Source organism: Haliaeetus albicilla, chromosome 27 (assembly GCF_947461875.1).
Source record: "Haliaeetus albicilla chromosome 27, bHalAlb1.1, whole genome shotgun sequence".
In the NCBI taxonomy this organism is placed as follows: Eukaryota; Metazoa; Chordata; class Aves; order Accipitriformes; family Accipitridae; genus Haliaeetus; species Haliaeetus albicilla.
Window position 1 is genome coordinate 8,193,952 of NC_091509.1, and position 27,350 is coordinate 8,221,301.

A 27,350-nucleotide genomic window follows, 5' to 3' on the forward strand; every position below is an offset into this window, starting at 1 on the left:
CATAGTAAACTCATCTGTAACTGAAAATTACAGCAAAAGGCTTTCTGGGATACTACTTGAATAACAACTATTTCAACCACATTTAAAGCCCTGTTCTGCAAATACATTGCTAGTGGGGCATAAAGCATATTGCAGCATGTTATGATTCAGGGCTTCACCCTGGTTCATACTTGGATATAGGAAAATATCCAAGAAGAGATGAAAGTCTTCTTAGAGAACTTTTAATGTCCTTGTTCAGACATTGTAACTTTCATGCAGGTTCCTTATAAGCATTTACAAAAAGAAAATGGCGAACTTATGCCTTACTCCAGACCACTATCTCACTCTACCTGGGATGGCAGCATAGTTGTATTCCACTACATCCAAATTGTCAGAGAAAATGCTAATTTACATTGCTAGCACATAGACGTAACACGATCCCAAAGAAACAGCTTATGGCTTTAAGTATGACAGTGTGCAGTCACAAAATCACCAAACACACACACACACACACAGAGAAAAAGTCATAAGGACCTTAACAATTACATTTACTTGATAGTCTGAGATAACAGCTACTTGATCTGCATCAGTCTGATCCTCCTTTCAAATTCCATATGCTAGCCTCCTACAGTTACTGAACACCAAGAGATGCATTAACATAGCCCATCCAAGAGATTAAACACAACAGTAAAGGCTGAGGTAATAAACTATCTGTGAGCTTAGAGCCTGAACCTTGAAAGCCTAAGAACTAGGGGTCAGTGAGTTTTAGATGCAAAAGCGTTAGGGAGAAAAAAAACCACAAATAAATGAACTAAAAGGCAGGACTGCAACAATCAAGTTGACAGAGTGGAAATACCTGTGTAATTAATGTCAGCAAACCACAAATGACAAAGGTTTAGAGAACAAGGAAAAGACAACATATAAGCAAAGCATCTTGTATCTACAAATGTCATTTCAACTCTCCTTTTGAACTGGCTTTGACTTTCCCCATCCCAGTCTGCTTCATAAAAACAACAGAAACTGAAATAGAACAATAGAAACGGCATGACACACTATTGATATTTTAAGGGTTTATTTTCTTTTCCAAGAGGTAGCTTGGCTGAAAGGACTGCAGTGAGTTGCTTATTATGCCTCATACCGCTTTACCCAATTCAGTTAACTAATTATGTTTGAATACCCGCGCAGGTGCCACATACCTTAATGCCCAAACATAAATTAAAATTATTTCATTTTTACTCATTACACCCTATCAGCTGCCATATTTATTCTCTGCATTCTGTTGCTATCACTGCAATCCTTTCCAGTCACTTCTAGGTCTTTGCTGGTAAGTGAGTGAAGGAAAATGTATTTAGTAGTAAAGAATAGAATCTATCCGCTTCTGTACAGCTACAGAAGTGTGCCTGAACATTACTATACACTTTAAGGAGTTGGGGAAAAAGAAAAAACTCAGTGGGTCAAATGGCCGACAGCATGCCATGTTGCTGAACTTTTAGCTGCTAAGTCAACAGCTTTGAAGCCAGAGCCTCTTAGGAGAGACAAGGCTATCACCAAACCACAGCTGCTTGCAGACTCATTTTTCTGGGTTCAAGTATGGGACCACTAGCAAGAGAAGACAACTGTAGATGGCTTTTTGACTTCTGCTAACTTCTTCTAGGCAACTTCATTATCGGTGGCATGGAAAGGTTTACCTGCTAAATGTGTGTCCTCCCTTTGCTTCTGTAACAATTCTTTTAGTCACATGCTCATAATATTCCAACAGAAATAATGGCTACTGGTATTCTACCTCAGAGCAGGAAAAAAGTCCTATCAGTAAGGAGAAGCTGAGCCAATTTCAAAGAAAAAAAAAAAGAGTAAACAGAAAACAATCTTAGAAATGCATTGTAAAGGCAAACAGACTTTGGAACTCTATCAAAACAGGCCTGAACAACCACAGGCAAAAACTGCCAGAAGCAGCCAAATATTTTCAGGCCCTTTCCTGCTGTAGGGAACCATCAACACAAACTTTAATACGGTATTCTATACAATCCCTGCTACCAAATAGTCACCAGCCCAGATAAACAAGTAACAATTTTCTTTCAGTAAATGTCATGATCCATGTTAAGATCAAAAAAAGTCTATTCAGATTAGGATGTTTGTAATCTTCTTATTAGAGCTGAAAGTCAGGCTCTTGGATCTCCCCCCTTTCACACTAACTAAAAAAAAAAATAATAATAACGTTGGCTCTTACATGTCCTGACATTGACCCACAATTTAGCTAAACTATCACCCAGGTGAACCTTCCTGTCTCCACCTTCTCCAGATACGAATATGCCATTCTGACAAACATCCCAGATGTCTGTAATGGAGTGCACCGATTCAGCTACCGCAAAAATCTACAAAGTTTTTCTTCCACTGCAAAAGAGTTTCCTGCTTGAAGCCAGACTCATCAGTGAGGCTTTATAACACAAATTTCACTGCTTTTGCATTCTGCAGCACCATGCTACATTTTAATAATTCTGTGGTATGTTTGTATCCATGTCCCATTATTTGATTTTACAGTACTCTTCCTTGTCACTTTGTTTTCTTTCTTTCTGCCCATGTCACTGATTGCAGCACTCTTCTCAGAGCCAGGCAGACTACTCCTAGACAATCACTTATCCACAGAATGTAAATTTGGATTTCAAAGACATCTCGGGAGCCTACTTCCCAACAGATTTTAACAGCTATTTGGCTCCTGTGTATCTTAACCTTAATTACCTTAACGTATTAGCAACTAATTCTCACTGAGGTCAAAAGAAACTCAATGTATAAATAAATACCTCTGAAAGCAATGGGAACTAGTCACTTTGCAGATGGCAGACATTCACATGAAAATCCTTAAGTCCCAATATCATTCAGGAAAAAAAAAGAGAAAAAAAAAAGAGAAAAAAAAACCACACAAAAACCCCCACTATACTATACATGTGAACTGCTAACAATAATCAAAAAATGAATCCACAGTCCCATATTTTTATGAAAACACTGTCTAGATGAGTTACCTAAATTGTGCCTTTGGGCTGTCTATTATTCAAGATTTGGCTTTCTTGTTCAGACTGAGTGACTAAAATACTTTTAAGCTGGCAGAGCCCAGCTCTTGGAAGAACAGGAAATATTCACATTAAATTATAGTTTATTCACTGACAAATCACATGCTATCAGTTCAACTCAATGCAGAAAACAGTATTATGAAGACAAAAAAAAAGTTTGTTCTATTGTCATATGCCACACACCAGGAACTTTAGTGTACATACAGTTTGGACTATGTAACTATAGGGGTGAATTTGAAGAAGGTATGAGCTCTGATGTACTGTTCAGCACAGAGGCATTTGGATTCAGTTTATGTTAGAAATGGGTTTAACCATTTACTTCATTATTTAGTTATAAACCCAGTTAAGAGCCTCTACTTCGGCATACAGGTGTAGCGGTAGGACCTGAGGTTACAGGATCTTTTGTGTAAGACCACCTTTCTCTGCTGAGCACAGGCAGCCTGGTGCATGGAAATCTTGATTCCACATACTAGGACATTTGACTTACCACTGTCTTGAAATCATTTATACTGTAACACTGAGGAGCACAACGGGTTACTTCTGCTCAGTCTAGTATCTAAAATACTGTAAGTCTGAAAGACTAAGGAGGAAGAAAGAAAGATTTTGAAATGTTTTTCCCATGATCCTCAGCTCAAAAGTATTCCTATGGGTGAAATTGCTTAAGGTTTTCTTGAACAGAACTGTCTTTGATTAAATCTTTTCTCTGTTCACTCCGTTCCAGCAATGGCATCATTACGGTTCTGATAAGCCGATGTTAGACGGTATCTCACTTTACAATCCCATTTGAACTTGCAGTGATCATGGAAGAAATTTTTTTTCCCCCTTTACTGTTACATAAGATTGAGCTGTTATATAAAAGGCATCAAAGTCCAAAGAACTAAAATCCCATAGTGTGTTGAGAAAACTACTTATGCAACAGAATAAATGTTTGCAGAAACTTCAAAGAGGAGAGCTCTAAAACAGTGGTATTAGTGTTCCTTGCTAACTAAAAGCAATATTCTTTTCCCCCATCCCCACAGAGGGACATACTAATATCTGTCTTCCAGAAGAATATAATTCAGATGTTTCCATTCAGGCTCATACAATCACAAATGTCAGAAGCAATGACCTGCTATGGCCTTTACTATTTTCCTTTCCTTAGGCCTGGATTCATACTGGATTATGTTCTACTGAGTAATTTAGGTATCATAAATAAAGGTATTTTTACCTCTCCTTTGGGAGACTACCTAGTAATAACCTAACTGACAGGGTACTATTTTGATAACACATTTTATTATCATAATGACTAGATAATGATAATTGCATGACGAAAGCTAAATCCTAGTGCAAGCTCTATCCAGCTGAGCACCAAACAGTCTGTCTCTTACAACTTGCTTGATTTGTGCTTCCTGTTGCTTTCATCACATCAGTTCTAATTTTTCACTTAGAAAGTGTCCCTCTCACACCTACTGTCTTCCCTTTTGTGCCTGTAAGCATGGCACTGAGCAGGCTGCCCCATTCCAAGCTCTAGCAGGACTGAAAAGCAGTCATCTCAGCAAAACTCTCTCAAGCCTCTTCTGAAACATGAGATTGATCCTAATTTGCTTCTTTCATAGATTATTAATAACCTAATGATACAGCTCTGTTTTCTCTTCTTCCCTACCAACTAAACTGTAGAGGTAGCCATACTGCCAAGATGAGAGACCCGATGCCACCCTGCCATCTGCTAGGAGAAGTGAAGAAAGAACAGAATCAAAGCTGATCACTTGGGCTTATTCCAAAACATTCATGCTTTAGAAAGAAAAGCCTAAATACTTCATTTGAGAGTTCTGGGATTATCACAACAGAAGCAGGTAATAAACCCACCAAACTGCAGAGCCTACGTACTAAGGTCACAATTTGATGTCAAAATATTCTATGTAAATATATATCCCTTCATTCACTCGTAAAGCACAGGCTACTTCAAGTATTTGTAAATGGTACATCCTCCAAATTCTATCAGTTTTACTCAACATTGAAACATCCCAGTTAAAGGAATAGAGCAAATGTGAGATTATGTCCTATTGAGACCAAGTATGGAATAACTGGACACTTAATTAGACAGTTTGAGCAGTGAGCCTCTCCCTTTCTTGGTCTTTATTACTCAACAATTTTTGTTTTCTCCTCTCTTATGATACGCTACCAACCCTGGATATGAAGCATGCTCAAAGTTGTGAGGTGTTTGTGGGTTTTTTTAAAATTAATAACCTCAGAAGTAAAGCAATGGAACAGGTGCCCCAGAAAGATTTAGTTATTCTCAAACTTATAATGTTTGTAACCCATACCAATTAGTAATGGATAATCTAAAAAACCGCAGAGTTCTTTATCTCTAAAGGTCTCTAATTAATTACTAATTACAATTTAGAAAACAGTTTTAACACACTTCAAAACAGTGCTGTGACCGTAAAGAAGAGATGAGGGGACTGTCCTGCCTACCACAGAACTTAAGCTGTTTCAGAGGGGATCATAAGAGCTGGTTAAACCACAACAGCACAGATGACGGGCGATGGAAGGAAACAGGGATGATGAAACCACCAAAGTAGCTTACCATTATGCAATCAACCACATTAAATTTTGGCTATTAATACTCTTCTCTCCCTGAAAAAAAAAAAAAGTTTTAACAGTCAAATACTAAGTTTGCATTTCTTTAAAACACCCACAATTCCCAGCGTTGTACCAGGTGACGGGTTTCAAATCTCAGAGGAAAGGAATAAATTCATTTAACCAGACCATGTTCCATAGCACTTCAGTTTTCTTGGATACTCTCAGTCAAGCATTTGGAAATAGGCTGGACTTGCATATGGGGCAATTGTGCCTGAAGACCCACATTCTCTTCCCAACTAACCACTCATTCTGTGTGTTCTCTCTAAAATCACTTCATGAGTTTCTGCAGCATAGCACAAGGAACAGTTAGACTTCCTGAGTCATGGAATAAATAATAGTCTGACCCATTTTTCTTTAAGGTGGGTATGGGAGAGCACAAAATCATCTGGTTTTCCTCCTCCTTCCCAATATCCCCTAGAACACTACACATCAGCTAACTGGCCTCAAAATTAAATTTGACTAGCCTTACAAAAAGGCCTACATACAAGTGAAAACTAAGTTCTAGCTATTTATTGTTTGGAGTAGCCTCCCACTCCAAATGAAGCATAGTTTAAGCATGTTGGTGGAATGCTATTGTAAGAAGCCTGGAACATCACTGCTTGCTCCATGGCTAATTAAGCCATCCACTTGTATTGCTGTCAATCTAGGAACCTCCCACTAGAATCAAAAGGGAAAGAGTAAGAGATTGCCTGTAGTTTAAAGGCATTTTATTAATGCATATCTTTGGTCATAAATTACTGTTTACCTGTCAACTGGGTTCAGAACACCCACAAGGTGTTCTTTGAAGTTAACCTCTTGGATTTAAAGATTTTTAAACATCTGTTGAAGTGCTGTTTGATCTGAAAATCTGAGTCTTTTGAAGTTGAGAGCTAATGGAAGATTTTTATTTTTTTTTTCCTACAGTGATCAAGCAGTTAATGAGATAAAGTGATGGGAAGACAGGCTTAATAGAATATGTGGATGCATCTCATGTTTTTTGGGGTTTGGTTTTTTGGGGGGGGGGTTGTTGGGGTTTTTTTGTTGGTTTTTTTGTAAGGATTAACAGGAAACCCAGACCTAGTCAGGGCCACATGAGTCAAAATCATAACGAAGAAGAAAATTAACTTCAGTTAGACACAGCTCTTTACCAGAATCAAAGCTATTTTGGGACTGTACTCTAAACCCCTTCACTAATGCATACAAAATAGAAAATTAAGCTATTAGGAATTTGGCCTGTGCTGGTTTTGCATACTAAGATAGCTGGTCCCTGACACATGGCTAATACACCAAGGAAAGGGCATGGCTAAACAAAATTAATATCTGATATAAATGAACTATATACATGCTCTTAATGTTTTTAAAATCCATCAGGCACAGAGTTTTTATGATACACCAAACATTCCAAGGAGTGCCTTTTGAACCCAACAAGTGAACCTTTTGAACTTTATTATTGAAATAGAGTGTTTCCCAATAGTAAGGCTAATATTAAAGCATTAATGTTTTGAGATACAGAAGCATCCTGCTCTTGTCAAACAAAATCTTCTGATGACAGAGTCACCTAGCAGCATGTACCAGTGGCATAAGTTAGCTGCTCTAATTCATATGGCATACAGCACCAGACAAATCAAGACACAGGAAGAGGAGTCAGGCAGTTCAAGGACAAATTTTAAGCTATGGACGGTAAGTCTAAGACGTAAAAAATTAGGTAGTGGATTAATTTCATTATATTAAAAACAAACAGACAAAAATCATAGCTTAATTTAATAAGAAATCAAATAAATTTACTTGCCAGTTATGTCTGACTTGGCCTTCGTTCGGTTTTGTAAAAGTCATTTGCCTAAATCAGAAAAAGAGGTCTAAAAATACAGAAAAGTATTTTTAATACACCTCTTTAAATAGGGTCATATTCTACAAAGGATGCTTAATAATAACAACATACATTTGTAGTGAAAAAAAATTGTTTTCCCAATTCTTGCTACTTTTGTAGAAGAATAGTAAGACTACTTTGAGCATTAAAAAATAAAAATAAAAATCAGGCTACGGATACAATCCAGTTATTTGTGTCCTTCTTTAGATCAAGCACAGCATTCCCCTTGAAATCAACACCTGAACATGATGAATCAGTCAAAACAGTTGGTGAGCAAATAAAATGTTGAAATGTAAAGAAAACAGCCCCATAAAAGAACTTGCAATCTGGCTCAATAGCTTTGTGCACTCTACTTTAGCCCTCATAAGTCACAGTAAAATGGCAGAGGATTTCAGTCCTGCATCCTCTAAGGCTGCAATATAACAGTGACAGAAATGGCAAATAGAAGCCACAGGAAAAAAAATAGGATACTGCCATTAATTTCCTTTAGCACATTCTGTTCTAAGGCAGCAGTGCCAAGGACACTTGTAACAGAACTGTTACATGACCTGAGCAAACTAGGTAAAATGTAAATACCCACAAAAACATAGGAAATAAAAGCACATCTAACACCTATTTAGAAATCATGTTACAAACTGTAGATACAATCACTGCTAAGTGAGAGAAAGTAGTTTTCACTGTCCTTTCATTATTGCCCACCAGTAACCTAATAATTACTAACTACATTTGTATGTGTTCTTACAAATCTTCTCTAATAGGACAGTTAATAATGCAAAACCTCAGCGCAAGACACGTTTCTACTCTTTAATATACTCGCTCAACCTATGTAGTACATTTGTTGCTAATGTTTCTGGAAGGGGAAAAAAAAAACCAACACCCCCAAAACCCGTAACTATCCAATGCTCATCTCATCCAGCATCTCATCTCTGATAGCAGCCAATACTAGATATTTCAGTAAATACAAGGAAACCTCAAGGTGAACCCATCATAACACATATGGAAAGATGCTTCTTTCTCTCCTTAAGATAAATACCAGTTTATGCTCAGTTTTCTCCAATGACCATTATTACCTTGAAGTGGAGAACTGAGCATAGAGTGGTTGGACCATCAAATATTATACTCACAATAATTTATTTCAGGGTTTCTGTCTCCAACGCCTCACTTAGAGCACAAAGCAGCCAGTATAGCATTCCCTGTGCAAAGGAGATATAAGGCTACCCAAGATGTGATGGGGAAGCAGGAATGAGGGGTGGAAAACTTCAAGTCACCCAACCAACACTGAAAGTCAGCTGCCTTTGTGGCAGTGCAACAAGTAAGTGCTAGGAAATACAATCACTTTTCTTCCAATTTTTTGTTCAAGTTGTAGCAGCAAAATTCACAGTCCTATTTAGAATTATGGTTCATATTAAAGGAGATGTTATGTCTCAACTCAAGCCACTTGTGAGCAGAGCACAGTCACGTCATAACACATTATTTCTTCACTGTAAGGGTGGTGAGGCAACTGGAACAGGTTGCCCAGAGAGGTTGTGGATGCCCCATCCCTGTAAATGTTACAGGCCAGGTTGGATGGGGCTTTGAGCAACCCAATATAGTGGAAGGTGTCCCTGCCCGTGGCGGGGGCGGGGGGGGGGGGGTGGGTGTGGAATTAGTTGATCTTTAAGGTCCCTTCCAACCCACCCATTCTATGAGTCTGATAAATCAGGGAGTAAATTCTGTCAGTATATTCAATTAGATCCTTATTTGAGCCATTTTTTCTTTTCTTTTTTGTCTTCTATTATATTATATATACTATAACATTAGCCCAAATCTTCAGCTTTAAAAAGGAATCTTCAGCTAGTCCTGTTCCTCAGTCATCTGATGAGTATGACAGAGGGTAATGACAAACACTGGAGAAACATGAAAAACCAGCCTATAGAGATATGTAGGTTTGAAGAAGGGAGGCTTACTATTCAAAGTGGTAGGCAGGAGTCTGCTCTTACCCAGTGCCACCTGGAAGGTAGCAAAGAACAAAAGAAAAGAAAATACAGATATTAAAAAATCGACAGGAAGGAGAGAGCTTTGCAGTGGCAGATGCCAAGGACAGTTCTACCTTGCCAGATAATAGATGCAACTGCTGACATTTTAAAATACATGGCCTTGGTCTAACACCCACTTCTTGCTATGTAACAATTGTAAGAAGATACTCAGCTACATCCAGGTTAGGTCTAGGGGTTTTTTCAGCAGCTTAAACAAGGAAGACATGACAAGGAGTTGTGCGTTCATAAGTGGTGTGCTTACAAGCATGTTTGAACAATTAGCTATCAAATGCTGCCAAACACTGGTTCTGCTTTAGAATCCAGTATCATTCCTTGTGAAATTTCACTATTTTCTGATCCCTAGACAAAAGGTCAGAAAGTTAAAAACTTCACAGAGCTACCAAAGAAAAATGATCGCAGTACTGCGGTGTTGGCAGTGAAATGTTACCCGCCCAGCTCTACAGCATGCTGTGACCTCTATTTGTTTACTACCTGCATTCCCCACTTGTCAATTTCTGCCAGCCTCCCCCTAAATATTGAGTTCAATGTCCAGCTGAGAAGTGGAGCAGAGAGCATGAAGACAAGCACAGAGATGTTTGGTTAATCTTTTCTTTCCAATTAAAAATTATTTTTTAAACAAACTGAAGAGCAAAAATACATTATACTCCCATTTACTGGATACAAAATGGAGAACATACTGACAATAACAAATCCATACCACACGTCCCAAGATGAGGGTTATGATGCACATAATTTTAATGGGGGGACTAACTTCTTTCATAACTGGTTGGTTGTGCCAGCATGTACTGTGGCTGAATGAGCAAATTATTACTCCAATAAATGACACCATCCACGTGAGGAAAGTTTCTCTGATTTGAGAAACAGTTATAGCACTGAGACCTATGTTCTCACCTCTTTGCATGTTTGGTAATAGGTTAGCTTAAATAATATCATCAAAAGTATAAAAAGGTCTCTTTCAACAGAGAAGTCCAGACTGATTTTTACAGATGATGTTAATAGCACTTCGCATGCTGAAACCACAAGCAATGCCCATTTTTAGGTGTCTGAAACCAACTGAATAAATATAATTTCATGGAATTATTTCCTCATCCTACAGTTGCTACTCATGTACTCTATGCTTTTAACCAGTTTTAAACAGTTATCAAATAACCAGAAAGCCAAGGTTGTTTTGTAAATGTAATCTCTTAATGAACATAAACTAAGCGTATCGTGGGAAGTCTCTTCCTGACACCAGACAAAGTAGGTGTTGCACTCTTGAGCTCTAGAAAACTGGTACATATACTTAGTAAGAGTTTTAAACAGGGTGAGGTAGAAGTCACATGTAGTACTTTGAAGCAATTTTGTTCATGCAAGCTTAGAGATAATTTTTTTAGTACATCAGAGTATTCCTATTCATAAAGTCTTTGTCACTGATAAATATCACTGTTAAATGTTGACAGGAGTCCACCATTCAAAGTGGCACCCTTATTTGGATATTTTGTGGTTCATTAGTACTAGAAGATGTGTCACATAAGGCCCTCCTGACCAAGTGCAAAGCTTTGAAATTGACATATAATACATAACCCTATGGATGTCAGCACAGTTCAGGCTCACTTTATTGGACATACTAGCAAGGCACAAGGGCTGGACTGGTGTGCTTATGTGAATATGCCAGAAAAAAGTCTATAGCTGGAGTCACCACAGGGAGAGCTATTTAGAGTGGCTTACATCATCAGCATCTTTACCATAATTGAATAATTTAAAAAAACATCACTACCACACATCAGATTGTATCATCATTGTTTTTTGAATTATTAAGTTCTGTGATACAGAGAGAAAAATAAATAGAGCGGTGCTCCATGTAAAACTAGTCTGCCACTTCACATGTTAAATATATATATGCTGATGGGAGAGCAAGGAAGCATCAAAGCCTTGGCCACAACATGAAATTCATTTTAATCTCTTTGAGAATTCAGTGACATCAGCCTGAAAACTAAGTGATTCAGCACTAGCTTAAGATACTACTTTGGACCAAGTTTTGCATAGTGTAAAAAATGCAATTTGAACAATTTTATTCTTCATTTAGGGTAAAGTATACCACTATGCAGAAAAACAATTTGAGCCCTATACTGCTTAAGTCTCACCCAAGTCTACAGCATTTTAGTGTTTTGAGTGATACATAGACCTTGTATGTAAAGCATGTTAACAGTCCCTGAATCCCAGTTTACTGTCAAATATATTTTTTCTTACTATGACCTACCTTGGCTTTTCATTTCATCTTAATCAGATTACCTGGAGAAGCCTTTTACATAGTTACCTGTGAACTAAATTGCCTGGGAAGGAATATTTACTTCTCTTACAGAAGCTAATTTTGAGAAATTCAACTGGAACTAACCACAGTTACTGAAGCCAATTTTACAAAAAGAATTTTTCTCTCCTCATACAAACAAGCCTCAGCTTCCTTCACATGCAAGGAGTATATGCAGCTTTCTCAGAAACAAAGAAAAAAAGAATCCACAAAACAATGAAATAAAGCAATCCACTCCAGTGTTCCAACGTCAGAAGGCTGAGCACAACACTTATGAAATAGCTCACAAACAGAATAGGACGCCCTGGTGTAAATCCAGATGAGGCTTAAATACAGCATGATGCTATCCTACTTCCCCAAAGTCAAGAATGAGACTCAACCGTGTATTTTGAGGAAACGCATGCTCAGACTTCAAGTCAACACATCTTGCAAATGCTAGCCACAAAAACTAACTTCAATACTAAACAGCAGATAAGAACAAACTGGAAGAATTATTTTAGCTCAATGTGAATATGTCAGCATCCACGACTACAACTTACAGCCACATCATCCTGCAAATTCTTCCTAGATATGTCACAAGAGTAATTTTTAAGATTCCTACTTTAAAACAACTCTTTCTAGCTTTCTCCTAGCATGTGCATTGCAGGTCATTTTAGAGAACCTGAAACTCAAAGAAAAAGGAAAAAAATGCCTGAACTATAGAGAGGATAGGTACTGTGACACTATTAATCACAGTAAGGGGGGTGGAAGCCAATGAAGCTAGTATGCTTCATTCCCACATATCATTGAAGCAATTCAGTGATTTTGCTTTCTTGGTTCAGATTTTTAAGGCATGTTTTCTATCTTTTCAAAATGACTTCATTAAGCCCCCAGTTACATCATGAATTCAAACCAGCTTCTTTCAAGTTCAAAGCAAAAACTGGTACAAGTTGGCCAGATTCATCTGCTTCAGGTGCCTGCAAGATCTGGTATTGCACTGAACTTTGGCAACTCAGTTACACTTATGCAAGTTGTCAGTGAGAAAGGAAGTGGTGGGAAGAAACATTCATGAATATGCATGAGAACTAAAGCTGAATTTTGATTTGGCTGCATTCATAACCCATTTATGTTCATTTCTGTGGATGATCAGATACTAGAGATTTATTCATGAAAATGAACTGAGCACTCAGTCACCAAAAGGGAATTCTGAGCAGCATTTTCAATGGCAAGGTCTGCCAGTGCTGGTGAGCTACACAAGTCACCTAATCAGACAAGGGAAATAAGAAAAAAAAAAAAAAAAGTACTATATGTAAATCTAGCACAAATTACAAATATTCACAGTGAGGTGTTCACAGATGAGCTGCTAATCAGTACCAATTCATTGAGGAGTGGAAGTTCAGTGGTCTGGGTTCTGCCCTGTATGTATCTGCAGGCAATGTAAAGTAGTAATAACCATTTCTGTAACAAAGCATTTGGAAAGCTACAAGTAAGAGGCATGAGATAGGAGAGCTAGCTATCAGTAATGAACCAGGGAACTGTATAACTGTGTACTGTACTTTCAAAAATGAAAGAAAAAAAAAAAGAGACAAAATAGCTGATTATTTGTTGTGACAACTTGCACAACCCTACATGACAACCTAGACAAGGACTCAAATTAAGTCCGCTGTGACTTCAGGTTTACTGAAAATCTGCACGGTGCTAAGGCATAGCCTAACTGTCCTACGCGAAGAGATGAGATCATCTGTTCTCTTATATAAAGACCCTCTTTGCACGCTGGACAGTTCTCTGAAGCTATATAGTACATCAGATTTCAGGAGGGCAAATGGCAACTTTGCTTAATCGGAAGCCATCAGGAGAGCTGCATCACACCACTTTCTTCTTCACATTATATGAAGATCCAAGAACTGTGTTACAGGAGATTTAAGTTAGAGCAGCACACAGCCTCAACTGTAAGATTCTCTTACATTTCGGACTTTCAAATTCTTAAATTTGCCCTTTACTTAAAAAAGTCAATGATTTCACCAAGAAAGTTTGATTAGTTTCTTTTACTTTCTGTAATGAAGTGCCATCCTTTTTACACTTGAAAGGATCTTTGTAATAATGCAACATTGATCTTTTGAATACAGATGAGCTAACCTAGATAATAGGATTTGGTACCCGAAAGAAAGGGCTTCCAAGCACATATATCTAAGGCTCCAGTGCCATCAAGAGGATTTTGAAGATAAGGCACCTATTCACGAACAAATGTTAGATTTGGTATTACAATACTCTTTCATTTCCATTATATTTGCAGGTGATCCTTCAATGCAAAGAAAAATTCCATGACATAGCTGAGAATGTAATAAACACACACATAAGTGAGTGATGATGCAGAACCAGCCATAAAGAGGTAATACAAAGAAAGAAGCAGCCATCAGCAGCTTCCATGGATAAGAATTTTGGAGCTTTTCTTTCTGTTGGTAGTCCTCACCACACCATGGTGACTACTTTATTAATGGTAATAACATCTTCTGGAAAGAGGGAATGGTTTGAGAAAAACATTAACAGCATTTTCCTAGAGAGAAAGGGAAATGAGGAATTTATATTTCTTTTTAATACATCGGTTTCTATATTTAAAATGGAGTTTCACAACAGAAACTGTGCCAACAGCAGTGCCCAGCAGAAAACTGAGAAGTTACCTGTGTTCCTAACAAATAACCACCGCTTACCATTTTCTTAGAGTGCCTAAATACAAATCCATCATTTCCAGCAAACAGAGCATGGAATTGGGTATAAAATACTTGAATTTTCTTCCCAATTGTAGTACAAGCTTGCTGCATTCACTTTCTAGCCAGTGTAACAAATCTGCATCCTTATTCCTCCATCACCTTCTTCCTTCTGTTCATTTACTTTCACAACCACCATGTGACAGCAGCAATTTCTTGTTATGTGCTTAGAAAACACTTGTATTGTGAGGTCTGTTTCATAATCTGTAGTGATTTCATTTAACTCTGCCCCTTGCAAATACCAATCAGGTCTATTCTGAGAAGGAAAGCCATGCACAAAACAGTCTTAAAAGCAATTCAGGATGGATTCCCTGTCATCCACAACCTGTAACACAGAAAAATGTTCAGCATAAAACCAGCCATATTAAGGAAAAAAAATAAAATACCTGTGCGAGACAGCACTTTGTTTAAATATAACAGAAGTAAAACCCTTCCCCTCCTCCTCCAAGAGAAAAACATAGCTTCTAACATCTCATCCAAGCTCTTGCCAGGCTGCCAAATCATTGTCGTAATGGAACAGCAAGAGCTGAACTCAAACTGTGTCTCAACACCATTTTCAAACACAACTCTATTCCAAGCGTAGGCAGAGCCTTTGAGGAAGATAACATAAAGAGTCATTTCAACTGACCTTTTTGAAATCTTTTTATGATATAGCCCATTAATAGGCTTATTGGGAATGCATTTTGCACCAGAAAGATTTGTATTGGTCTGGATAACTTCAATTGGACTTTTCCTATGCAGAGCAATCAGATTTTGCTGGTGACAGCACACATGTGCCATCATTTCAGCTTCAGCTCTCCAGGCTTTCAGACTACTGAAACACAATCATTCTATATTCAGAACATCAAGCGCTTCTGTTAAACCATGATAGCAGCAGGATATCTCCCAATTTTTTTCTTTGCAAGTGCCTTCAGGCAGCACCTATAGATTGGTAGTTTAAGAATAAAGACAGACTGAGCCATGGCTTTAACTTGTAAACAGGGTTTTTGAAAGACCAAAGGTGTGAGTTTGTCTCCAGTAAAGCAAACTTACTTTGCTGTTTGCTTTAGGCATTTTTGTGATAAATCTACAGAGTAGGAATGGATTTCCTGTCTGTCTCTGCAAACTTGCCTTTTACTGAACCAAGCAAAACTGCCAGAATTTTATTTCCAATGCCAACATGTGTGTCAGGGTCAAAGAAAAGGGGTCAAAAGTGCATTTCAGGATTAGGTGCATTTCTTTTCAATGCTTATGCAATCTGCTGTAGTAAGTGAAAATTAAACACTAGGATTTCCAGGGTGTCAAGAGGCAGAACGAGAAGGCTCTGGTATTTTATTCCTGGCTGCTTTATTGATGCACTTCTGTCATCATGTATGAGTAACCAACACTTTCAAACAAAGCAGACAAACATTCCATTTAAAACAAAGAGATTTCACACATTATTAAAATGATATTGTTTATATTTTAATGAGATAAACAAAACTAAATCCTGTATAGTGTTTTCCACCCCAAGATCTTGGTATGTTTTACAAGAAAAATCCCAAAGCAATTGTGAATATGATTTTCTTATTATCAGTTGAGAAAAGTACAATGCAACAACTTGAAGTCACACAAATTTTCAGACTTTGGGCCATTGTTATTGCTTCTCAGCTATCCTGCACAAAAGGAGCAAGCAGACATATTTCCACCACCCCTTCCCCCCCCCGCAAAAATGATCCTATTGCTTCCAGCAATTCTAACCTTCCTGTAGAAAAACACACCTGAAATCTTAATGACAGGCTTCTCGGGTAGCATCCAGCAAGTGATGTGTACACACTACCAACTAAATATCATCTATTCTACAAGTGCTACATCAGAGGGGAAATGAACGTCCTACTCACACCATTAGCATGTGTCCATCAAATTGACAAATGAAGATAAATCAGCTACTTTGCTGCTTCCATCAATATAAATACATAAAGAAATAATAAACATTATAAGCTTTTAACTACCTATCTGCTTCTACCTGCAAACATGAAATTCCCTCACGCTTCAATAAACGAAAAAATACACTCAATGAAGTCTAACAAATGTGCCATCTGTTCTGAGAAAGCTGATAAACCAAAGCAGCAGTTAACTGGGACAATACTGACCTCCTGTGGCAGCTTTGCAGAGGAACAACTCCAGAAGCAAATGGCTCCTTTCTGAAAACGCGGGAATTTTCTTATATGCTATCCTCATCATTTACCACCGTTTTTGCAGCAACACAAGAAAGCCCTAGTCACAGGCAGAGGCTCTCAGCCTCAGACACACACTTCAAAGTCAAAGCGAACACCACAGCAGCTTCCAAGAACAGACCGAACAAGTCAGCAACGCTCAAAGAGGAAAGGCTGTTGCAAATAATCTTCGCTGCCCTGCTTCAGTTTAAGTCTATTACATCTCTTGTCTTTGGCAGTGCACACAGAGATTTAGATTAAACAAGACGACGACTCCCCCCAAAAAAACAAACAACAAAACCAAAACCCCCCAAACAAACAAACAAACAAAACCCCAAACCACCACAATATGCACACACACACACAAACCCCCCACCTTTCTCACAATAGAATGGTTAAGCATGAGAACAGATCAGAAGAGGCCGGTCTCAAGAAGAGGCTTGCTGAACTCTTCCAGGAATAGCTGTGCTTGCTTTTGCACTGGAGCTGGGCACTAGAGTAGACTTCTTCCCAAATCAGCATCTGTAGCTCACTTGTCCTGAAATACACTAGCTCTACACAAATTCCACCCTACTGTAGTTCACAGGCTGTTCACATCATTATCACATGCTAAGCTGCACTACTTAATGTGTTACTAGAAGCCATTAGCATCTACCCTGCATTGCTTGTTCCTTTTGTAGGGAAAAACAGCATGCTCAAAAACCAGCTATTGTTTTTATAGACATTGAGATGATTGCTAGCTGCACTTACCTTAGGGAACAAGGCCAAGGAAAAGAGGTGGGTTTTTACCTCACCTGAAGGAAGAGGTGGGGATGTTCGTAACTCTCCATTCTGTAACCTCTTCCCAGCACAAAACCAAAATAAAAATGTATTCTTAAGATTTGCCCTTAATCTATAAAAGGAGTGTAACTACCATCTAGAAACTAGCACTAAGCTCCTTTGTACTTACTACAGGCTGCAGTTCGGTACTGCCGTGATGACCCTGAACCTCACTTAAAGTTCAGAGAAATCTTATTCTTTTTATTCATCTGATCTAAATAAAGGGAAATACAGGGAGCAAGCAGAGTATGATGATACACTAATGCAAAATACCCATGAGCAGTATTACAGTAACCCACTACCCACAGAAATAGATGGTCCAAACAGAAACCATGATAGAGACACATTTGTAGCCGTAAAACACGCTAACTCAGAACAGCACGTGCATTACCTAGAATACCTGTAAGAGCTACACTTTTTATAGCAAAAACGGCACGTCAAGCACTTGGAGACACAGCTAAGGCTCCACAGAAGTTCTCACAGCCTCAGTAGTCACTGAGGTGACACCAGCACAATAGCAAGTGCATAGCAAAAACACAAAGCTTCACACCTCAACAGCCAACTCATTTTACAACTTGGAGAAGTCAAAAGTATTAAAAGATCGGGGGGGGGGACACGACGAATTCCTCAAGACTCCTTTTAAGTAAGCAGCTTAAATCATTATACTTTAAAAAAAATTAAGCCCATAGAACCTAAGCAAGCACAGCAGTCTTCTCCTGAAATTTTCTCAAGACAGTGTAACTTACTGCAAAAGAAAGAACAAGACAGCAGTCCTGAACATAACCCTGAAATAATCCTAAATGCACGTAAGCAAAAAAAACAAAACAAACAAAAAACCAATAAAACCAAACCTGCAGCCATTCCCTCAAGCCTACGCTGCCGAACCACCACCACCACCTCTCCTCATCCCTCAGCCGGCCGCCGCCATTTTGGATTTTAGAACCGTCCCCCGCCACTTGTGGCGCGCTGAGCCCGCCGGGGAGGGGGCGCTGCAGCCGGCGGCGGAGGAGGAGGGAGGGGGGCACCCGCCGGCCTGAGGTGAGCCCTCGGTCTTTACTTTCTGCTTTCACGTTTCTCCTGTGCGGGTGGGTGTGACGCACGTTACGGGCCCTCATTCTCTTCTGCTAGAAGGAAGCTTTCCTTCTCTTCTTGCTAGAAGTCCCCGTGAAACAGTCCACTTTGTGCTTGAGAGCTAGAAGATGAGGCCGTCACCTGTGAAAGTTACTCTGGGCAATTTGATTTCCCGATGTAAACCGGGTGAAGCCTTCAGCGCAGAATTAAAATGAGCTTGTGAAATTATTTCAGTTTTACAGCTCCGGCTGTTCTGAGATCCCTGAGGAGTGCCGGATGCCTCACTGCAGAAGCGGTGGCGCTGCCAGCAGCGAGGCCTTAAACAGGAGAGCCCTTAAGCAGGACGTGCGTTAGATGGACACCGACTAAAACTGCAACCAAAGAGATGAAAAACTCACTGGGGTCCAATCTGAGAAGAGTTTTCCAGCCCAGCCAAAGCACTCTAAGGTGAAAATGTCCCTGCTCTGCTCTGAGCTAAGTTCTGAAATTTTTCATGTAGAATAAAAGCAAAATCATAAGAATGGCTGCTGGAGGTGGAAATAAAAATGAAGATGGAGACCCAGAGAGTTGTCCTGCCTCCACTGGTTTCCATCCCTGAGTTAATGCAACACATGGTCTTAACACATGTTCTAGCACATCCTAAAATGGGTGACTGACTTATTACTACCAGGGTCCTTGATGCCAGGTTGGAGCCCTTCCTCTGTTCCTAACTTCTGTGAAAGTAGATATTCATAAGTGAATACAGGATCAAGCCTTCGCTATAGAAACTGCTGCAGTGACTCAGGTTATATTAGGACAGTACTAAAGTCAGTAGGGGTTACTTACCTGCAATAGAGAGAAACACAAAGCCTCAGGGGTTCACTAAGCAGTCTTGGAAAATCAGATGGAGAATTTTTGTAATAAAAGTGTTACATGATATTTATGCCTGTTGCCTCTACCTGCTATAATCCGGTCCATTAGCTATCTTTTCTCAAGCTATGTTTATGGACTTTGAAAATGAGTCATCTTTTGGTTTATGTAGGATTAAGAAATTTTCCCCTCCCTCCCCATAATCCAGATAAATGATATCCACTCTCTCTGTCCTGCCTACTCAGAGCTGCCAAGCGCATTTATCTTGCCTAATCTTCTTTTCCAGGATCCATGCTGACTACCCCTTAAGCAATTACATATATCTAAATGTTCTGTGTGCATAATTGCTCTCCATGTATTTTCTGCTGCTGAGATCAGATTTACAAGCCTGCGGTGTTCTCAATCTTCTTCTAGTCATTCTGCTTCTATTAGATGCTCACTGGTGCCTAATGCCATGCTTTGTCCTTTAATATATTATCAGTAAAATACATACTTCTTGAAGAGAAAGTAAAAATGGCCACCACTAAGGCTCAAGAAGGGAAACTTTCCAAGCTACAAGTCTCTACTCTCAGCCAGCCCAGAGGCATTTCCTTTCATACAGGCCTGACAATTTCAAAAAGCCACGTTGAAAGTTCTTAACACTTCCCTGGCCAGGGAGAAGCAGGAGGGGCTGCCCATGGGGCAGGCGAGCAGGCCGAGCTCATCACCAGCTGGCCACAGCCCCTCCGCACCTGACGGGGAGCGGGCAGCGGCCGTAACGCCAGCCAGCCCCGGGGGCAAAGGCCCGGGGAGGTTTTCCTCAGCTCTTCCCCACAGAGCCTCCCCCGGCAGCCTGATCCTGGAGCGTGCTGCGATGGGTCAGGGCAGAGCCCGCGCTGCAGCCAAACCCAGCCAGGGCCAGGGAAAGGGCTGCAGGGCCAGTGGCACCCTCGGGGCCCTGACGTCTCTCTGCAGCATGCCCTGATGATCTAAATCTGTATCTCCAAGCCTATCGCTCCGCTATCAAATACATTCCCCAGCATTTTTTGTATCTGTTCGGTATTTGTTCTGTTTCCTATGTTGTCCCTAGTAGTTATTGCCCTACTCTTAGCCTTCTGGGTTATATCTCTCCTTTCCCTACTGGAAGTCCTCTTCAAAAAAAATCAAACAATAAAGAGGCCAATCATAACCTGAGATCTGAAACTAAAATAGAAATAGGAGAAAGACTGAATACAGAGGGTAATATTTTGGGGAACTTGCATCCAGCTCCACATGTATTGCCCCAGAGAGAGGAGGAAATAAGAGTCCTTTGCTCTGTACTGTGGGGGGCCCAGAGCCAGTGTTTCCAGAGTTCCCCTCCTTTTGTCTGGACTCCCTGTTTCTAACTCACTCTCTTCGCTTCCTCCGCATTAGTTTAACATTGACCTCCAGAAGTGAAGCCTCTAGATCTGTGGGATATGCAAGCACTTACCAGGAATGCCCCCATGGTCACAGTTTGATGAATCAGGTTTCTAGAAGCTGAAGAAGCTATACTTTTTTCCTGATAGAATAAACTAGAACAGCTCTCAGCAGGAGGGAGGAAGACATTGTGGAAAGTTCCCCACTTAATTGCAATGAAGAGAGGGGATGTCAGAAGTAGAAGTAAAGGTTCGAGTAAGTGTTATGTATCCAGTTCACATTGACTGGATACATAATATTCCTTCTGTGCTTTTAAAAGCAGGTTGAAATGAACAGTACTCTTCCGAAGTACGCAGGCCATGTGTAAATTGAGACAAGCACTGCCTGCTGCAGAACGGTTAGAGACTCAGTGTGTAGGATAGGTATTTGCATGTTCCCCTCAGTCTCTGGCTCCCAAGCAGCCTTGAAATGCCTTTGTAAAAGAAAATTGTATAACATGTTGAACATTGCTTACATCTCAGTATGATGAAGTATCTCTGTAAGGCAGAGGTTTGCTCTTACAGTATTGTTATTTAAATCTTGTTTGCATGAAAAGATGAGATGAATATTACGCATGTTAATATTTTAGTTATTGAGTTAAGTATATCTTCATTTACACTAATATATTTAACTTGTTCTCAGAAAGAGGACTTTGTTTATGGATACTTGTTATCTTGTACTTTCACTGTGCCTCTTTATGCTTTTTTTATTCTTAGTATCTGTTGCCTTTGTGTATCACTGCCATCCGGGTACACAGTTGCATTTATATTGGAGCTAACTATCCACCAAGGACTTGAAACAGTCATGCACAGACTTGATTCCTGTTTATTTTTCCTTTAGCTAATCAGAGAAAGTATAGTCCTCCATAGTCCAGGAAGTATGGTGCTCTAGGTCCTCAGGGAGAAAATCTGAAGCTACTGCTTCACCTATGTGAATCGAGCAGCTCTTCATAATGTCTCTTTGATGTTCACACACCTGAGAGGGGAAAAAAAATACCTGCTGCTGTCACCCACTGGGCTATGTCTGCCTGTATTGCCTGCTCTTGCAAGAAACAGTAAAAGTATTGCAAGACCATTGATTTACAATTTAGATTAATTATTTTGAGAAGTATACAGAACATTGTAGAGGAATGTGTTTTGCTTTCATTTGGACCCTTCTCCTTTTCACAAACTCTTCCCTTCCTGCTGTCTTCCTGTGGAAACTGAACTTGGGCAAAATAAAGCCCCCTTGTATTTTCAGTTCTTCAGACCTACACCCATCTTTTGAAACTCCACTGTTGCAAAGCACATGCTGCTCAAAATATTTCTCTTCCCACTCCTGCTAGAATACTGAAATATATAATTAATCTTGACCTTGTGCCTTGTCAGCTTTTAATACTTCTAATTGCCTGTCTGCTCCAGCATAATCATAAAACCTTTTAACATCTCACTTACTCCAGTTTCCAGAATTTGACCTTCTTCAGCCTTTCTTATGAATAATGGGCCAAATAAATTCACTTAGACTGCTGGCAGTGCCAGCATCATTCATCTTCATCTTTTCTTACAGGGTTTCCCCATGGCTATTTGCTGCTTATAAATATAAAATAGTGTTTCACTTACTTCTACATTTTCTTAGTTCTCTTAACCTTTTTCTATCATGGGATCGTAGGATAATTCAGGTTAGAAGGGACCACAGGAGGTCCCTAATCTGACCTCCTGCTCTAAAAAGGGTCAGCTCTGAGGTAAGAACAGGTGGCTTTATTCATCTGGTCTTGAAAATGTCCAAGGACAGAGACTGCACAGCCTCTCTGGGCAACCTTTTCCAGTGCCTGACTGTCCTCATGGTATGAAAGGCTTTCTTTATGTCCAGTCTGAACCAGTCATGTTTCAGTTTATGCTCATTGTCTCTTCTTCAACAGCTCCCTGTCTGCCAGGACCCCAGGGCCTTTCCCGCAGAACTGCTCCCCAGCCTGGATCAACTACAAAGGGCTCTTCCTTCCCAGGTACAGCACTTGGCATTTGTCCTTGATGAATTTCATAAGGTCTCAACTGTCCATTCCTGTAGCCTGTTTAGATCCATCTGAATGGCAGCCTTGCCCTTGAGCATACCAACTGCTCCTCACAATTTGGTGCCATCTGCAGACTTGTTGAGCATGCACTCCATCACCTCCCCCAGGTCATAGATTCATCCCATTTGTTTCTTCCAACTGTTACAGAGAAGGACACCATTTTCTTTACAGTAGAAATGGTGCAGTTGGCATTGTCTTTCCAATATTTGTCTCAGGGCTGGTGTTTGCCTTGGAGATAAGTTCTTTGGGGTTGTTGTTAACTAATTGAACTTATATGGGTATTTGTGCTACCTCTTTGTATCTCCTAAGTCAACCGAACTAAGTGGCTAGGACTGGTATACGAATCCAAGCTTCTTTTTTATTGATTCTTTAACCTTGACTCCCATTAAGCCTTTTTTCCATACCTTATTTGCCCATCCATCATTCAGGACTTTAAAAACTACTGTCCTGATTTTCCTATATTCTAATGACTCGGAATTTGTGAGCCATTCGCTATTAGATGATGATCAGTAATTCTGAAAATTAGACCATTAGCTTGTTGAGTTCAAAATAAAAATACACTGCTTGAATCAATAGGCAAGAAGAGCACCTGGTTTTTAAAATTGTAAAGTACAGGGCTGTTTTGGAAACTTCCCACACAGGCAGTGGCAACAAGCACAACAAGGTATGCATCAAACTTATCAGACAAATAAAGTCTCTCTCTATATATATATGAAATAAGGATCAGAAACTCCAAGCAATTAAAATTCCTACTGATGACTAAAAAGATTATGTGCTGGAGTGCTGATAGAAGGAGGAAGAAGATAGCAGAAGGTCAGAAAATATTTTTATGTACAACCAGGGGTTAAAAGTACATCAGGCCTGAAGGTTCAAAAGGAGCTTTTACTGGACATAGGGGCCAAATGTGTCTTTTTTGTCTTCTGGCAGTGGGCCAACCTGAAGGACAAAGAGCCTGTTACTACAACCGCTAACCATGTAAGCTGTTCCCTTAGTTCAAATGGTAGAAGCGTGTGCATTGGTACAAGAGAACTTTTTCCTGTAAAATGTTTCTCTAATTTTTCTGCTCTACTACTAATAAACTGTGTGAGCAATCAGCTTTTCCAGATTTCTTTAAAGTAAAATCTACACTACAAGCTGTTTAGCCCCTCCTTTGCCTTTTGTCAACACAACAATCCCATAAAATGCAGTGCAAGCCCTATCTGCACATATTCTTCCTAGTACAGAATTGTCACTGGGGCTGGGGTAGGATCAGTGGCTTTGGGGATCTGATCAGGTCCACCCCCCCTGTGATTGCACTCAGTGCCACCCCTACCACTTCCTAGACTGCAGTAAGAAGATTTGGAACTTAACTGTTCCACTCTTTGATACCAGTATGAATTACAGTAACCCCTACAGAGTACTATCAAAACTTAAAAATACATGTAAGGGCACAATCTGTATCCTTATTCACTTCTCATCAAGATACTCCCAAGCACTGATGCTTCAAAGTTTTATGCCTGTGCTTAAATGTAGGCATGATAAGGAACCATACTGAAATCAGTGGAACATTAAGCACGGACAGAAATATTTTCCGTAATAGTTTTCTTAATGTAATTCCTAATCCCTGCTGTCTACACACTTTTTCTTTTCCCATAACTATTAAGGACAATTTTTCATGCTGGCAAATGCCCTGTAACGTTACACAGCAGTCATTATTTTGGAAGCTAGTGTCACAAAACAGCCAATCCTCCTTGAGAGCCCTTTCTCACATTATAAAGAAGCCATTTCAGACAGAAGTCTCATTTCTCTAAGGTTTTAATTAAATACAAATTCAGGCAAATAAGAGTTATAAAGTAAACAAACAACACTGCAAAGTCACAAGTTCCCTGAGCTCAAAGCTACAATTCAAGGTCCCTCAAGACAGTGCTAAGTTTACCGTTCAATTTATCTCTGAACTCCAGAATCTCATCAAAACCACTGTATATTGTAGGAGGCTATATATTTCTATCTTATTATACAGTTCATCTAAGCTCCTGTTACACTGTAATCCCTAGATGCTCAAGCATTTTTATATATGCATGACTGGTTGTAAAGTTAACACACTAAACCAACAGCTTAAATAAAGATGTGCCACTTAAAAAGAGTATCTGTTTTTTATTTAATTATATAGCATGTGGGAACAGAATGGTTAAAAACTTGGATAATTTGTAATTAGTGAGTTAGTGTAAAACAACCTCGCATAAATTAGGTTAGAAATCACAGATATAATTTGAAATTAAGTTATCTGACAGGTATGCACAGGTCTGTCAGAGTTCGCTAATGTGTTTTCTCTTTTCATTTAGGAAATAAATTAGATTTAAATTTGGATTGTCTGTTTTGGCATATTACTGCAGCCAATAATCAAAGAGAGAAAAATTCCAAAGCAAAATGAAACACTGTTTTGAAACGTGGTTCCTGCCACCCCACACCCAACATACACAGAGAACACCTCAGTCCTCACGGCCCTGCAGCTTCTAGCCCTGTCACCAGTCCATGCACACACAGTACCTCACATGTGAGCATCTAATTCTGCCCTCATACCCCACTGAGTGCTTGTCCTGCTTTTTGCCTGCTCTGACAGATGCCACACAGGCACACATCACCAGGAAGCTCCTGCAGATACCTCCTCAAGGTATGTTAGGGTGGTGTGGAGCAAGAGTTAGCCTGCTGCCATCATGCTCTCCACACACAGCATACTTTGTGAGGCTCCTGAGTAGATGTGCAATCCCTCTGAAGCACATACTGGCAAGGGGGAAAATCCTCCTTAACACACTTAGTTGTTTCTTGTGATATTAACCTCTCAAAAATTGGTTTCAGCCAGCTGTCCCAATTTAGATACCCATATTCATCTCTGTAGCAGAAAAGACTCGAATGCAATGAGTTCAGCCACATGCTTATGCGTGCGTGATGTTATTATAGGTGGGTGTTGTCAGGCAAGGCTGAGTGAATTATTTCAGCAGAGCTTGAGCACACTGAAGAACAACTTCATTCATAGGTATTATTTTTTAATGAAGTTTTTCTATGAATCTGTATTAAGAACTGAACTAACACATTACACAAATACTGAAGCAAAGAAAGCCTGGACAGCAAGATGACTGGATTTTATGAAGTAGTCTGCTCACTGTATTTCACAGAATTTGAGTTGTTCTCTGACTGTTATACTCCTCATTATAAAATACACACATGAAAATCCCCAACCCCACTGCTTCAGTTGTAGTCCCCATGTTCTACAACAGCCTTTTAAATGCATCTTCTCAAAGGCCCATAATGGATATGGGAAGGGAAAACTACTGACACAGTTGCATCTTAAGCCATTTTAACTTTATGAATCAGTATACTAGTTCTGAGTGGACTACAAAACAACTGTAGCCTAGTGGAGTGATCTGGATATTAGAACGTTGTGTCGCCTTTGCTCAGGGATGCAGTGTTTGGTGCAAATTGCTTCTGCCTTCCTTCAGCTGTAGTAATTTAATATGGAACTGACAGGTGCATTGATCACTTGGCCAGATCCTCCTCCAGACAGCAGACAGAAGATGGGAAAAACGCCAGTCTGCCATTTTGTAACTTAGATTTCTTTTTATGCGATGAGAAATGTCACCAACTTCTGTCAACCTGGTTTTATTTGAAATCTACTGTATAATATACAGTAGGAAATGAGAGATGCTAAAAGATTGTTTTGAACTGAAATGATATTTTCCTAGAGTTTTACATGTTTGCAAAAATGTGGCTCTTAACCAAAAGGATTTAATGCATCATCTGATGTTCCCGTTTCACTTTCACCCCATAAACTATGAATCCCAGAGTACCAAAGCAGAGTAGATATATAGAGCTATGACATAATTTTATTTTTATTTCAGCATTTAACAGAGAAAATATTAAATTTTGAAAGTTGAGAGAATCTAGCACTCCAGAATCCAGCAAGTTCAGTTCATACATTTGCTATTTATTTTTTTTAAAAAAATTTGTTTACAAAGCCCTTAGCAAATTGGGAATTTGCCTATTAGCAAACTGGAAATACGGAAAGCAAGGAGGCAGTTTAAACCTTACTTTTGAAAAAGAAAAAAAAAAAACCCAAACTGGCAACAACCTGTTTTATAAATCTGATGGGCATCAAAGTCCAGCTGTGCGCAAAAGGCCTTGGAGATTACTGGCACTGGCACTTCAGCTACAGAGCTTCTACTGGAAAGCAAACACTTCTTATACCTTAGTGCTTCCCAAAACAGCCAAGAAATTTCCTCAAATGACTCACTCCTGAAAAATGTCAGGTTTCTATTGAACTCGCAAGGAGCCCAACTTTCTGGGAAATTGGTAGTAGATATTGCTTCATGGCTTCAAGACCATTGGTCTAATAAGAAGTCTCTACCTTTCCCTGGTGGC